Source organism: Fistularia commersonii, chromosome 9 (assembly GCF_037954325.1).
Source record: "Fistularia commersonii isolate RoL2024-O1a breed Wild chromosome 9, RoL_Fcom_v1.0, whole genome shotgun sequence".
NCBI lineage: Eukaryota > Metazoa > Chordata > Actinopteri > Syngnathiformes > Fistulariidae > Fistularia > Fistularia commersonii.
Window position 1 is genome coordinate 9702452 of NC_141292.1, and position 16618 is coordinate 9719069.

The 16618-nt window shown below is 45.5% G+C and overlaps 1 protein-coding gene across 2 annotated transcripts in view; it reads right to left on the reverse strand.

The window, feature by feature from the left end:
* Positions 1-16618, reverse strand: part of LOC147231158 (zinc finger protein 703-like) — a 47187-nt gene that overhangs the window by 22471 nt on the left and 8098 nt on the right. The window contains exon 1 of one of the 2 annotated variants that reach the window (XM_086152375.1): positions 994-1028. The exons of the other annotated variant lie outside the window; for it this stretch is intronic. The gene's annotated coding sequence lies outside the window, so the exon portion shown is untranslated. Of the gene's footprint in view, positions 1-993; positions 1029-16618 lie in introns of those variants that run through there. 2 annotated transcript variants of the gene reach the window in all.

The window sequence follows — 16618 nt, forward strand, 5'->3', positions numbered from 1 at the left end:
CATTTATCCTCAGGTCAGAGGTTCATCCTTTGACGAACCCGGAGCGTCATTTGGAAAAGCATCCATTTTTGGGGTGCAGTGTTAGCGGAAGAATGCGATTTCTCATTTACCTCAGAAAGATGTGGAAAATACAAACTCCGCTTTTACTTAGACTGGGTTTAGATAACCTAAGTGAATTTAAGTTTTCATTTAGATTTACTAAATCTAGCCATCATGCTGATATAGACATGATGACCCAAGTTCAGCATAAAATGACAAGCAGAGGTATCTAAGGCGTCGGTATGTGACCCGAAGGGAACCTCCCCCACTCATCAGGCTGTTGTGTTCTTCATGGTGTTTCTTTGAATTATTTATGTCCCTGGTTGTTAAAGAAATAGGAAATTTACACACAAACAAGCAGGGAATATAGCACAAATATGCTTTTTTTTTTTCTTTCTTGCTCAACAACTCATGTCAAGAGCTTTTCAGAGCAAGAGACAGAGAGAGAGGACACACAAGACCAGAGGTGACGACGTGAAAATAAATCTCGGTGCAAGAGCCGTTGACGCGGTGAGCAGAGGTGTTGCTTAACCAGAAAGAAAATCTCCAAGAAACCTCTGTGATATGCATAGAAGTAGAGGTACAAGCACATGTAAAGTCACACCTTTCACTCAGCGGGCTCCAGATGAAGCACAGGCTTTCATTATCGTTTCACCAGACATCTGTAAAAGATGCCTCCGGTCGCCTCGGCCCTCTTGGATGCGAAAACATTTTCTGCCTTGTCAGGTATCGCGGGGGGGGTTGACAGCAAAAATTTACCTCGAAATCTCGTTGGTCCGTAAATTGTAAATAGGCAACACCGAAATAGCGTGACTGAGGGCTGATGACAGCCAGGCTCCAAGGTTCTCCGAGTGTTTTATAGACAGTTTAGATAACGCGGGAGGAGGAAACAGATAAGAGAAGCACCACAAGGTTTCACACCAGTATGGTATGACGTTAATTCGGGCCTCTTACCTTCCCGGTTCTCCTTGTTTTTCCATGCTATTGACTCCGTCCACCTATTTCACCGCTCCTTGCTGCCCCGCTGTCCGAGCAACACTTCAGTAAACAAAACCCGGGGAGCTAAACGCTATTGAATGGGCCGCCCCGCTGGCAGGATCTGAACAGGGTGTGTAGAGAGGGGCCTGTCAGCTGTTGCCACAGCGCTGTTGCAGCATGTGGAAACAGTGGGGACACTCTGTCTATGATGCCACCCCCGCTTCATCCTGTCTTTCAGCGGCTCGCCCCTTCTGTCTTTATCTTTCGGTGAGTCCCGCGAATGGTTTCCTCGGCGACGGGAGGGCCGACATCTCGACAACCACACGGGAGAAGAAGAAAAACACGTGCCGTAAAGCCCTAAAGTGGCCGCGTTCATTTCAGAGCACACCTGCGAATTATTCACAGCGGACAGGTTTGGGGAGAGAGATGGACTACGGTCGTCTCCTTGTTGATAAAATCTGGCCGCAGCGGGACAATCCCATTCACAACAGAAGCCACTCCGAGACAGAAGCCACTCACCCCTTGTTTCCTTTGAATCTTTTTGCAGGGAGTATTCGGGAGCAGAGCCCTTTATCTGCACACTCCCTCGGTTCTGGTGCCTTGGTTTTGGATGAGGAGCTTCGGGTATTCACATACTTTCTCTTTCTGTCTTTCATTTGTGCCATTTGCTCCAGTTGGGTACATTTACAATGTGTCTTTTGTCAAGCATGTTGGAAGTCCATTTATTTGCCATGTTTTGATGTACTCTGTTCTCAACAAAAAAAAAATCAACCCTCACCACATATTCCATGTCAAATAAAAAGGGCCGACTTGCTTCTAGCGTACAGCTGAGATGTGCAAAAGCAATTCTGATGGAAACACAAGCATCGACCGTAATGATCTGCTCCAGCAGCCGTGTCAGGGAAGGAATGCGTTGCTGACGGATCTGGCGGAAATGAGGCGTTACTCGGCCTGTTCATGGGTAAATATTGTGCCTGAATTACACCTTGTCCTCTGTCATAAAGCGCACATGGACAGAATGATGGTGACATTTCTGACTGGCTGTCAGAGGTCAACCGATTTTGTTTCGGATTTATCGCGCCACCTGCGTGAGCGATCGCGCGACTCCCCCCCCCCCCCGCTGCACGAGCCACCCGAGCTTCCTGGACTGGCCCGGTCGAGCCGAATGAGTAAGAACACACCAGCGAAGGATCCAGATTGGCCTCCTGGGTCCAATGGCTTATTCAGCTGAAAACGTAATCGGGGTACCACACACACACACACACACACACACACACAGGGTGAAGCAGTCATGACTAATGCAAAATGTGGCTCCAAGACCAAGCCAACATTTGCGAGTTTGACTATTTAGAAGCACTTCTACTTGAATTGAACAAATACATGAACCTACCGCGTGGCTTTTCTGTTTGAATGCAGTAAATGGGATGGAGATGCAGAGAGTTGACGGGATCTCGGCCCCCTCGTCCTCCTGACGGTGGAGGAGCTTCTACGTTTGCAAGTGATTACTGGCTGTCGAATCAGATGTGCAGGGGTTCAGTTCCAGATTCATTCATTCAAATTACTACTGATACAAATGCTGGGGAATTTCAGACAGTGTAATAGACCTAGCCGGTGCCCATCTTTATCACTGTCTTTAATTGCTTAATAACTTGATTCATTCCCCTCCTAGCCTCCATTGGCTTGAAAAGGATTTTCACCTTTCAAATGTTCAACCAATTGTCATCAGTTATTATGCATTTAAATCAGCCGCCATTGGTTTGGCGACGCAACAAACATTTGTGTTGCACTTTTCAACTACAAAAGGAAGGAATTTGCACACTGATTTGCAAAAGCACTTTCCATTGGATCTAACAGAGCTATTAAATATCCCGAATGTAAAGACTATGTAATCAGTTTTATGTAAGTATATCAGCAAAGAGATTTGTGTGACCGAACCCTGCAACCTTTTAAATATTATGACTGCAATGTGATCACCGCTGCCGGCTGGAGTGAAGACCTCGAAGGCCAAAACATTTGGTAGCTTTTTAGTCAATGGATACTGGCTCTGTTTACAATATGATTTTTAATTGCTTGCTGGAGTTGTTGGACTCTCCTGAAGCCAAGGGTAAATGGTGGTAACTGGAATTTGTGCAATTACTGATGAAGCCCGTTCCAAATAAAAAAACCCGGTCCATTTGACTGGCCAGGTGCGACCGTGTGTTTTGACAAATAAAAGTCTGTCTCGGTTAGAAGCTGTTGACGTCAATATTATTCCCGATTGCCATGACAGTTGAGCAGAGAAACCATGATCGTTACGTCAAGCTGTCAGTCAATAAAAAAAAAAAATCATATAAAATACAGAAAAAAAACAAACAGTCAGAAGAGGGTGAGAAAATGAGGGGGAAGACAGTAAAACTACCAGACTGTGTGGTGGGAGAATTAAAAATGTGACAAATGCATGGCTGCCTCCTTGGCACGTTGGCAAACCATATTGGTCTCTTCCAGATATGATCAGAATAAAAGCAAAAGAGATCTACTTGGTCATGAGTGACAGATTCTGGGCTCTCTCTCTTACACCCCATGTCATGGAAATGGGTCAGATGATCAGATTCCGTGCAAATAAATGATTTGCGGTGTTGACTGATATGTTATTAAGTTGCCAAATTTTGTGTAGCAGTGAGTAAAGTATTAGTCATACTGCAACAATCTGGTAATATTCCTCATCTGAGGAGAAAAAGAAACTCAAGAGTTTTACCCAATCTATCCGCATTCTTGTCTGAAATGTTCCATCTGAAAGGTTAGTTCAGGATTTCAGGAAAGTTCGGGTCAAACGTCAATGTTTTAAATGGTAAATAGCTTCTTTGTTGAGATGGTGCCGCAGAGCATTGAAAAAGGAATCCATGTACATCGTTATTTTTTTTTTGTCACTATATCTAGCGATCCCCGTTCATAAAATTATCACCGGTTATAGACTATGCTGTTTATATAAATGGAAGCTCTGTCAGGAGTGAGGCAGAAAAACTGAAAATCCCCCTAAAAAACCGTGACTGAGGGGGAACTTTTGATCGGCCCCTTTTGATTTAAATCCCTTATTTCATCTCACTCATGCACACAGCAATTCCACACTTACATTTTACTGTGTGTAAGACTTAATGTGATGTGTTATCTATAAACTATTGCTATTCGGTGTAACATTAGCTGTATTCATCCGAATGCATACAAAAAGGTTGGCATTTAACATAGCTGGATGAAAGATTGCCTGCCGCTATGTCTTCTTTTAATTCCCAGCATAAGTCCGGATCCCACCGTAGCATAGCATAGCTTTCATTTCAGGACATTGCTTTTCTTCACTTTGATTGGTGCAAAACCCCAACCACACAAGCCGCCATGTATGCGTTATTATGGGATTACTAGAGACACTAATAAGGAAATATGTTATACAGAGTTGTTTGAATCGCCTTGTGGTAAACAATGAGGATATTAATAAGCTACAGCGAAGAAGCTAATGCCGCTAATTTCTGGAAGTGAAATTATGTCATGAGATGTGATTAAAAAAAAGGTGGATGCAAAGGAAAGAATATAATTTGTTGAGGTTCCAGCAACGGAGCAAGCAAAGGTCAGCGCGGCTCCATCAGAAGCTTCGCTGTAATCGGATACGTTACTCCGGTCAACAGAGGAAGAAAAAAACACTTTCAGCTACATATTGTGTGGCTTAAACAAGTCCAGAACTGTTGTAAAACTTTTTATTCGACATCGTAAAGTGTTTATAAATGAGAGAAGCCATTGAGTTTTTCTGTTTTTTTTTTTCTTATTTTTTAAACCCGCCTGTAAAAGTTACCATTGCTAAAGGGAAAGCACCTTCAAGTCAGGGGGAAATCTGAGGCCTCGGTATCGTGGCCAGAAGATCAAAACAAAACAAAATCTCGAAAAACACGACGAATATTATGAGCGCCTTCATTTCATTTCGACGGCATGACAAACACGTCGACGTTTCAAACGGTGAAAAGGAGGGAGGGCGGTCTTTTGTTCTTCGATTTCATCAAAACTAACTGCCGCAGCAGGAGATTGTGGTTTAATAGCAGAAAAAGCGCAACAGAAACAACAAGAGAAACAGAACCTGGTCCGGAAAGGACAGAGGAGCTCGCGTCGAGGGACAACGTGGGGAAGCGAGGTTGCGGCGATGTGAGCGCAGCAGCAGCCAAAGACAGAGAAAAACAGGCGAACCTGGGGATTTGGAGCAGGAAAGCTGCAGAAGACACTCACTCATGATCACCGGAATATCCTGGGTATCACGGCTGCATGCAGGATTTCAAAGGCAGCGAGAAGGCCTGGGGGCGCGCACGGAGGAGGGGGAGGGACCGAGGAGTGATGCTTCTCCGACTGGGGCCGAGACCCCATCACTCCTCGTCTGGGTCTCCGCACTGACGGTGGTGAAATTGAAAAACCCGAAACACATGAGGACCCCGGGTAGTAAAAGTGATGAAGCACATCACAAGATAAATGATCAAAAAAAGAGTCCCTGTGTGTGTGCGTGAGTGCGTGTGCGCACGTGTGTGTGTGCGCGTGCATTACCTTTCAAAGAAGCCCGGAAGATCTTTTTCCGGTCAGAGTAGATACAGGAAATTACATTATAATCAATGCCCAATCACAGTAGGTCTTAATTACATTGTTTTGTTTTGTTTTGTTTTGTTTTGAAAAACGTTATTTCTATCTGACCTCTCATTAATCATCTGAATATTTTTTCCAAAATGAATTCAAATAGCAAAACATATATGATTCCTATATGATTTATAGAAAAGAAACATGGCCAACTGATCTGGACTGCGGACCAGCGTCCTTGGTTTCACGTTTTTCCAAAATTGATAATTGTGCGTCTGCAATAAAGGAGAGAAAAAGGTATTATAAGACAGTGACAAGTTGAAAAAAAACAGGAGTAATTAATGATTAAGAACTTTAAGGGCTGTAAATCAGAGTATTTTTTTATTTTAGTTAAACTTGTGTGGTGGAATAGATGTGGTCTTAAATTGGTTAAGTAGCAATTCAGATTACAGACAAGGACCGAAAGTGGAATTTTTTTAGGACTTTTTTCTATTGACATCATAATGAGATAAAGTTTGCAGTTTGTTTTATTTTTCCAATGCTGCTTCAGTTTAACCTTGTAAATGATGTGCTGGTGGAAATAGTATCGCAATGGCAATAAGTCACAACATTTGGGTAAAACAAATGCAATTATTTATGCAAATTATAAAAAAGAATTATTTTACATTATTCGACATTGCGTTGGCTTGACCTTGGGACGACAAACTGAAAATGACTATTATTTTTTTTTCCTCATTACCAGATGACCGGAAGATGAAGACGTTTGTTTTCAGGAATAAGGTCCGTGGGACGAGGTCAGACTTTCAACGCCGGCCCGCATCCGGTCTTTTAAAAGCAGCCGATTTCAGTGTGCGGCCTCACAGACTGTGGCATTCTTTACAAATTGATTTGGAGGGTGGTGCAAATGTTTTTCAGCTGAAGAAAGTGTCTGAAGATGGAGCGATTAGAGAAGATAAGGGGGAACAGATCCCTTCCGCTGACGGTGAAATATTACGCGCCGGTTCTATTTTCCCATGTTCTCGTCAGAGTATCATGTATTTATGTCTGAGTGGGTGGGGGGGATGGAGGAGGGGGTCGGCGGTTCTTCTTGTCCTTGCTTCTTTCATGTCCATTTTTTTTTTTTTTTTTTTTTTGTTGCTTTGACCACAAATAGCTGGTTTTATTTTCTGTAATGGTGCACGACAATGCGTGGAATAAATAAATGAGTTGGACGCAGAGAAGAAGAGGAAGAAAAAGAAGTGATATAACTGTGACTCATCTGGATTCCAGGTCAGTTCAACAGCAGGAAGTTTCCAAAAAAATTCCAGTGAGTTTCTTGTGACGGATGAAGACTTGTTTTTCACGTTTTCGGTGATAAATCACTCGCACAAACATATTAATCAAACGTTGGAACGCCGGCGTCTTTCAAATTCTCCATAATGAGCATTAATCTGCAGCCATTTTTGTCCCCCTTCCCTCCCATCCCCACCCCCTAGCGAAGAGAAACCCCGGTGGAGCTCAGCTGCACCCCGAGCAGCTGTCCCGTCTGGCAGGCCCGCTCCAAGTGAGCTCACACTTTGCTTTAGGGAACCGGGATGACTTAAATCTGAACATGTTTGACTTTTATCGCCATCCTCGTGATCTTCCAAGAGCGCGAATCCAAACCGCCGAGAAATTACTTTCACGGGCCCGTTGTTAACGTTTGTTATTACAATGTAATAAATGATGATTTTTTTTTTTTTTTTTTTTTTTGTGTTCACTTCGCATCTGATAGTATTCGAATTTAAGGCGAATTAGGAATTTCAAAAAGCGTGCAAAGCGGTGAACTGCCGCGGCGGACGGAGACAAATATTTAGCCCGAGATGTCATCAGATCCAGCGGAACCTCACGCTGCAAAAAAAAAGGGAAGCGCAGACGAAGGGGAAGACCTGACTGAATCATTAAGATGGCGAGGCCTTGAAGCATTGTGCGACGAGATCCGAGCTCAACACCTGACAGAGAGATAGACGGATGATTTACTCCAGATTAAAGAACAACGGACACATTGTTCTCTCATCTTTCTCCCCTTTTTCTTCCCCGCCCAGCCCACTTATCCCCCTCAGCGAATCATTGATGCCATTCATGCCCCTGAAATGCTACGCCGTTGTGATTTTCTTCTCCGTCTTCTCCTTTGTTTCTCGCCTCTCCTTTTTTCCCTCCGCCCCCCCGCCATCCCCAAGCGTTCCCGGGGCACTGGAGGCTCTTCTCTTAAGTTTTTCTTTCCGCTCAGATTAAGTGTGACAGATTGGCAAAAGGAGCACATGACAGGAGTTCAGATGGCAGACAAGAATAAGATCAGACATGTGATGCGATATTAAGAGGTCACAAGAGCTGACGCGCACGCACGCGCGCACACACACACACATATATACACGAACACGAATACAAACACTGATTTTAACCATATGATCCAAGGCCACGTTATTAAAGCGCACACCCTCCTGTACGGACGCTCATTGAGATCTTATCTGAGTTTTATCACAACATAAAGGACCCAGAAGGGAGCGGGAAAGTTCACGAACCGTCAGCGGCGAGGGGCTGAAATCCAACGTGAAGGTTTTGACATCGGCTACAACAGCCGTAATTTGATTAGACTTGGGTGACGTTCTTTCACACAACCTGGGGTTTTGGGGCGGGGGGGCGGAGGACGGCATCTGCTACTGCCAAATGCATTAACTTCTGTGAACTCGGAGACAGGAAGAGTGAAGTATTGTTTGAATCTATGCTCTTTTCCATTTGGTCAAACAACAGGCATTTTAATGCTTTCAAGACACTCCTGACAGACCGGCTGAAGATTTATAATGCTTAAGAATTGTGAACACATGTAAGCGAGGCGAGTTAGATAGTATCAACCCAGAGGAGGCGGACGGGTAACAAGAAGAGCTGGGAGTGAAAACGCGGGACAATCTCTCGCTGTCGGCCGCAGCCTTTAATTTCACAGAGTGGCGTATAAAGCTTGCGTTTGTGAAAAGGGGACGTACGGCGAAACAAGTAGAATCCGGTTATCCCAATAAAATGAACTAAGTGCATGGTTTTTTTACAAGCGGTTGTGTTTTATTACTTTAAACCATTGGTTCAGGCATTTTTTTTTCTTAATTCTTCAGTTTTTTTCAAATCACAGCTCATACATTTCCCAAATCCCTTATTGATCATAAACCTCCTTGCAGTTTTTAAAGGAATGTCCTCAAAAAACATGTTTTTATTATGGTGCGATCAAATTAAAAAATATCACCCATCAACAATTCAGGGTTTTCTAATCGCGTACCCGGAGTCACTGCTAAATTGCAAAAAAACAGCACCACCGATGCACACAGTGAGGACAGATCTGTCTCCGTACATCGGCTGAAAAAAAAATGCAAAGAAACCCAAAAAATATCCCATATTCACTCGAGCTCATCGCTCGCCATCGTCATCCCGGCAGCCGACAGCACGGGAGGGGGAGCGCGGATGGGAAATTGATTCCTTGCATCGCCCCGGTGCCAAAACGTGGTCGCAGGCCTCCTTCAGCTCCTACCTTCTCCTCCATTTCCCCATCCTGACCCGCCTTCTTCCTCTCAAGCTGAGGCCGATCTCCATTTCTGGTTGTGTCACGTGTCCCGTCATCAGTGCATGATACTAAACGCATCTTCCCCACAATCCTCGGGCTCTCCCATTTCCCAGGTTCCCGCCAGGCGTCCACTATTGTCATTTCTTCTGTGAATATTAAAGCTATTATTGTATCATGTCGGCTATTACCACGTAACTGTCAGCACCACTGTTATTGAGGACTCGGGAGTTTTTTTATTGTCATTATGCAAGCGTCATGACATTTTCTAGGGTAGACGCGTATTATAAGTAAACATTTGCCCGTCCGTCCCAGCCCTCATACCCTCTCTGTCTCCATCGCACTCCTGCTTTCTATTTTTTTTCTCGTATCTCGCTCCCTAACTTTCTACCGTGGCTAGTTGAGACAGCGGATCGCCGATATTGAGCTCCGATCCAGCCCAAGGTGTCCGCGAGTGTTTCCTCGCTATTTAAGTCCACCCGTCGGTCATGTTTAGAAAATAACTTGGTCCTTGCTCCTCTTTTCCACTCGCTCTTCAGGCCTCCTCTCTTTTTTTGTTCTGTCTCGAATTATTTTCACTCCTTTATCATTTCATCGCCGCGTGTGGAGCGAGATCGAGATCGCAGCCGTTTATCCCGAAGCAAGTCTATCAGGTCCGGGACGTCTGAAAGAAATATTTCTCGACTAAAACAATCCACTGTCGACGCTCTCCACATCGGAGAGCTGGCAGCAGAGAGAGACGGGGTCACATTCCGGACTCGAGGACAACAAGCCATCATCTTAAGTAAATGTGAGGAATGTTAATCCGTAATAAAGACCAACGTGAGCTGCGGCCGAAGTCAGAAAGTTTCAATGGAAATGGAAAAGCCGGTAGAACAGCGGGTTTATGACTGTCTTACTCAATCGTCTGTAAAGTCAAAAATTTTTTCTCCAAACAGTGACACACTAAGAGTGATTCACAAAGTTCTGTCACCGAAAAAAAAACACACACGCGTGCCAGACCGAGCACACACACACCGCACTTCCCCTTTTTAAATTCATCACGCAAACCGCCGATTTGCTCCCAGCCTGCAGTTTGTGAAACACTTGGTCAGCTTTCGGGTCACTACTTGGTTCATGACACCAAGAACAGACCACAAGTACGTGGTCAGTGTGTGTTTGCGTTTGTGTGCAGAATAATATTCATTCATTGACATGTCATTTAGAGACATACTAACCTGCTGCATGTTCTTGGACAGTGGGAACAAACACAATGGTAATAAAAGCAAATATGATGAAATATATGTGTATCGATCAGGTTTTGCCACGATTAAATCATCATATAAATGGCTATAAAATGAACCGATGAATTGCAGCCGAAAGGGAGGTGTTGATTTGTTTTTTTTAAAATGGTGCCACATAAGCAAAACAAAAGATTACGTTTGGCAGTTTTCAATCCATTGTTTCACATTTTCAACCATCGGGGTGTCCTGATAAAACCGCCACCCTCGATCACATTTGAAACCAAATCGTTTTTTTTTCCCGAGCTGATTTGATTTCACCCGACCAAACCCTTCCTGCCCATCGACACACTGTAAATGTTTTTATTTTCACACTAATCTGTCGCAGATTTTGAAAAGAAAACTTCAACTGTAACCGAGAGGGGCGTCAGACCATAAAGTGTTCGTACGTATCGCCCTGGACTGCTTTTGATGAATAGCGTCTTAGAAACACCGCGCTTGATTTACGAGGAAATTATTCTCCTAATATTCTTTTTTTTTTTTTTTTTGTCTTGAAGCAGAGAGGCGAAAAAAGGATGTATGTATGGAGGAAGAGGAAAAAAAAAATGCAAAGCAATAGCTTTAGAGAGAAGGCAAAGTGATGGGATGGGAAAAATGGCCCAGGAGCGAGGTCCAGAAGGAAATTCAATAAAAACTCTTCAAAAGGCCCGGCCGTGACATTGAAAAATAGCGAAATTATAAAATACAGCCGGGTAACAAAAGAGAAGAGTTATTGTATTTGGCACAGAATTGGGAAGAGAGCCCAAGTCTGCCACGTCAAATGAGCCGTCACTGACGGAGCGAGTTAAGCCTTGTGGTGATTAAATATAGGCCTCAAACCTGTTCTCTGCCAGGCAGCCAGACAGGAGACCAGTTTGTGCACGGAGAAGTGAAAACAAAAAACCCAGGACAAAAGTATATGTTGGTAGGATATGGTTGAGGACAGAGGGCGGAGCCGGACAGTCACCGGGAGTCCTCGTGGGCGACGAGGAAAACTATGCCAAGAACGTCTGAGCTGAGGACACTGGAGATCCTGCGGTGTCGGAGCTGAAAACGATACACCGCCATTATTGATCTCGGAGGTTGTAGCGGAAATATTCTCACGCAGGAACAGGAGGAACAAAGAACCACAGACTCGTCTAATGTGTAATAAGGTGAATTTCTTTTTAAATCGGTTCTCCGAAATATATCGAGCGTATCTTCTTCTAGCCACCGACAAGAAGGTAAAATGCTCTAATCTGATCCAAATGTATGACTTTCGAAACGATCGCCCGGGTCGATCTCCTGCCAAAATCCGTATAAATGGTGCGTTCACGTACTTGGCGAAATTTTATGACATATATGCGGGAATATGTCATAAGCGAATGCATCTTAAGTGGATAGAAAAAAATGTTCAATTGATTCCCATCTTATTTGTTGCTATGATACTCAGAAACTCCATCAGGCTGTAAATCAAAAAATTTTACCGAATATGATTTTTCCACATTACCTTTCGACGGCGGCGCGAATGCGCTGGCGTCAGGGAAAAAAACACGCCACGTGTCCGCTCGACCGAAAAAAAACTCAAGAGGGTTGTGTTCAACGTCCGGTAGAAAAAGAATCAGAGCTCTAATCGTTTTTCTAACTCGCCGCTCCGAAGGAGGACGAAGAGGAGCGAAGAAAAAAAACCCGATACGTCTCAGAACCGACATCCTTTTTTTTTTTTTCTTCACGTCACGGGACAGCAGCTCCAGACTGGCACGATCAATCCCTTCTCCTCTTTCGCCGCATCCTTCTCTCTCTCTTTGCCTCTGTCTCGGGCTGCTCTCCTCCGGCTCAGTAACCCCAGGCGAAGGGGGGAGTTTACCGGATCTGGTGTCAGAGTCCCTAAACTCCACCTGACAGGGTGTCGCTCCGAGCCACGCGGCTAATGTTACAGCCCTGCTTAACAGCCAGACATGAGGGAAGGGGAGGCGAAAATAATGAAAGATCACATTTGGTGTTTGACATTAAATATGACATCTTACTTATTTTCCCTCTCATTTCATCACTTCTCACATCTCTCATGTTCCTGATATTAAAAGGCTGGCAGACGGTCCGCTGGTGCTGATCGGCAGGCCGCACACCGCACGGCTGGCACGGGTTTTGTTTTTTCGGAGGCGGCGCGAAAAGAGCGGGAGAGCTGGAAGGAGCGCGGCTCCCAATGTCGAACATTAAATGGGCCGTAACGCTAGTTTTGGCGTCGCAGTCCTGAGCCAGATGGGTGACATCGACAACCGGCGACTCTCGGAAGACGACGCGGACGACAGAAAAAGCCTGTTTTGGGTGGTCGGTTCGGGTTAGCGGTTGGACAACTGGGTCCGCATGCAACTGAACCCTCAACTGGTCCCGATGGCCCGGCTAGCGCCTCGCTACGATGCGCTGAACCAGCGTAAAAAAATCGGAACCGCAAGTTTATTAAAGAATTACAGAAGTGGGGGCTTTTGACCATATGTTGCATCGGAAAGCTCTTTTTCTCTTCTCTCCCGAGGTCGCCCCATGCGCTTCCTCGCCCTCTCCTTAAAATTCGTGACGATGCATCGGAGTCGGCTTTCCTCCTCCGGAAGGTCAGATAACGCGGCAGCCGCTGTCGGCGTGACAGAGACATTTTTTGCGGAAGATGACAGCGAGACTGACGGGGAGGAGATGATCTCCGTTGTCACGCCCTAAAACCCAATCCTAGGATGAGCAGGGGAGCGTTGAAAGACTAAGGCCTTGTCTGTCAACCCTAAAGAGGCTTCACCAGGCCTCTTGCATCCCATTATAATGATGATGATTAGGGAGATTAGAGAGGGAAGAGTATAGGTTGGTTCAAGAGGCGTCCCGCTTCGCCTCGGGCCGACGTGTCTGCAGCCTCCGCCCGAAAGACGGGGAGCGATCCGTCTGCCCGAGTCGTGACCTGGACGGTCAACGTGTCGGCCGGCGTGGTGATTGAGAGCTGCTACAAAGGGGAAGGAAAAGAAGGAGAGGACGCGGGGGTTCGAGGCCAGGTGTGAACCTTGAGAGCCTGGATAAGGAGGGGGGAGTCTGCCAGCACAGCCTGCAGGCAAATACCGCCGTATTGAATTTGATGGATTTACAGATAAGAAGCCGTCGAAATCGCGAGAAAAAAGAGGAAGAGCGCGGGGGAAAAAATCGGAACTCTGCGAAACACGATATTTGATTCTTTGTGCGAAATAATAAGAATTCCACGGGGTGAGGTGAGGGTGCCGCTATCGCTACATTCGATTGTCGGACGCTCCTTTCTGTGCCGGATAGTCGCGACGAAGCCGGGGAAATAAAGACATCACCCTCTTAGGATGCAAATTCAATCCGCCGCTCTGACTTCAGCCCACGCGTATCGCGCTGATCCCGCTAAATCACGATAAATGGCGGTTTACGGAAGGTCTGCGTCAGGGGCAAATCACTCACATGTGCGAGGGATGAGGTAAGTTCACTCACTGAGCAATGCCTCAAGTTGGTCAAAAGTAGGAAACACCGGCCGTCCCCCTGGTTGCTGCTTCGGTCCAGGCGTGCGTAACATTTCCGCAGCGTCACGCAAGTATTTTAAGAGCGTTATTACTGATATCATCATCGGTCACAGTTGTTTTTTTACCCCCCTGCCGTGTTTATTGTCATTTTCAGTGCGAGGCGGGACGAGAACCCAAACGTAGAGCACGAAAGCCAGGATGCTGGAACGGAAGGGCAGATTGATGTAAAAACAGACCCCCCTCCCAACAAAAAAAAAAAAACAACAAAAACAAAACAGAGGGCACGATAAGGTTATGACCGACAGAAGCTCGTTATTTAGGTTTGTGAGAACATTTGACTTCCAAAAGACATTTGTCTTTCCAAAGACACCGGCGTGAACCTATCCGATTGTTATCAACAGCGGCAGATGACATTTGAAAATGTAGACTCGCTCAAACTGGTTTTCTTTACTTTGATGACACAACTGAAGTTATTACACATGTATGTGCGTGTACTTGCGCACGCACACATGTAACAACATACATAATCCCAGTGCAAACCGGGTGTATTTTCTAGTCTTCTACAATCAGATTACTAGAGTTGGCTTGGTGGGTCTGACTGACTGAGCGGCGACCCCTCCGCCGAGCTGCTCCCTGCTGGTTTCAGCCTCTCAATAAAGCCTCTGTGGCTGCCGGGGTCTTCATGTCCCGCTCAGGTAATTTATGGTTTTCAACCCTGCGTGATCCCAGCCGGTGGAACCCGTGAACTTTTCAGGAATTCAGCAAACGCGGCACGGCATTGAGTAAAGGGTCGTGAAGCAAACAGGGAAACAGTTTTCCAGTTCGCACACAAAGGAACACTATTTATTTTTCTCTGCGCTCCCAATGGCTCTCTTTTAAGATCGTGGCATTTTGTTTTATCTCCACACCTTTCTTTTTCAAGTAAGTTTTCAGATTCAAATTGTTCAAAGAATCGAAATGAATCCATGATCCTCCGGCCGTGGAAGAGGATTCTGTTCTTAAATGTAAAATAAAACAGCTCTGACACATATGGAACTCAGCTGACCTCTGGGCAAGGGGGTCCTCTAAACACAAATTTAAGGACCTGAGCCTCAACTTGAGAAAATCATTTTATTCAAAATTCCAATGTGATTCAAAGTGTGCGATTTTCGATCATCAGAAAATTTGAGCACAAGTACTGTATCTTGTCGGGGTACTCGAAAAACACTCGCTCTGCTGGAATTTTTAGTAGATCCTCGGACCTTTTCGGGAATCAGGCTGTTAATGCGTTGGGACGGCAGAGGAACCAGGAAGCATTTAGTTTTAGCTCTTTTTACAGGTCCATAAGAACTGTAGGTGGCTGGTGATTGGTCGGACTCATAAGCCAAGGTCATGACCAGATACATTTTTTGCAGAGCACCGTTTTTGACAACTATCGCCGTCGCCGGTCGGCTGATTTCTCGCCCAAAAACGGACAGAACCAGTTAGGAATGGAAGTCCTAAGACCTGAGTTATTAGATTTATTTTTTTCTTCCGAAAGCGGCCAACAACACCCGGCTGCTCCTCCGTGCAAGCGGCGGTCCGGGTGAAGAGGTTGCATTTTTTTTTTTATTGGGATGGCATAAAGCAAAAAAAGAGAACAAGAGTTTGAAAATGAAAGAGACATTTTCACACTCACATTTCCGGGAGTTCTGACGCAGCGGTTTGAACCGGATCGTGTCAAACAAAATAACCTTTCTACGAACTTGAGTTTCAGATGGGAAAACCTGTATTCGTTCTATAGGAGAGTTTCTTTCGTCATAAAATATCCCTGATTTTTCTTCGACTGATCTCACAGTCATTTCTGTGCACCAGGACCAGGGAGCAGCTTCCCCTCCCCGTCTGATACTATTATCAAAGTTACAAAATGCTAAAAATTGTGAACGCCACCGCAGCGCTCTGAGTGTTTAATAAAAGAGACATATTCATACCATGTGTTTCCAGTGGAGGCTTTGACCCGGGAAGATCTAAAAAAAATTAAAAAAGCTTGTGCCACCGAGCGTGGAGCCCCCCCCCCCCCCCCCCCCCCCTCGTCCGCGCCTCCCTTTCAAACCAGACATTTCCCTTCCCGTGCCAAGCAACTGCCGGATTTAATTTCTCCTCCGACCCTGACACACCTAATGTGGGAATCCATTATCACTCCCATCTTCTCTGCGGCTTTCGCTCCGCTTTTTTTTTTTTTTTTTTTTCATTCTCGAGGAACTGCCACGCAGTTTCCCCCCCCGGCCGTGGGTTCGAGAGCTCAGCTGTTCTGCCCCCGGCCCGCGGGTCATCCTCCCGCCTCAGCCCCCTTGTTCACCCTTGTCAAATGACATTCTTGGTCGGTGCTGCGCTAAAAAAGAAGGGAGACAGTGGATTCAATGTAATGCGCCGCGATCCGAAATAAAAGGAAGTTTTGTTTGACGGCCGCACTTTATTTTTCGAGCCTTTGAATGGCCGCGCTTGTGCTGCACTTACTTGACCTCCCTGCGCCCAAGTCTCTGAACAATGGCGCCTGTGTTTGACAATTTGTCAACCGTTCAGATGCTTCTTTATTACAGATAAGTCGCATCGCTATAGATAAACGTGTCCCGCAAGAAATTCTAACCGTCCTCTCGAGTTTGTCCCTTTCACACAAACCGTGTGTCTTTTTTTTTTTCCCCCCCCCCGGTGAACTCTTCACCCCCCGGCCGCTCCGGCGTAGCTGTCAGGCTAAA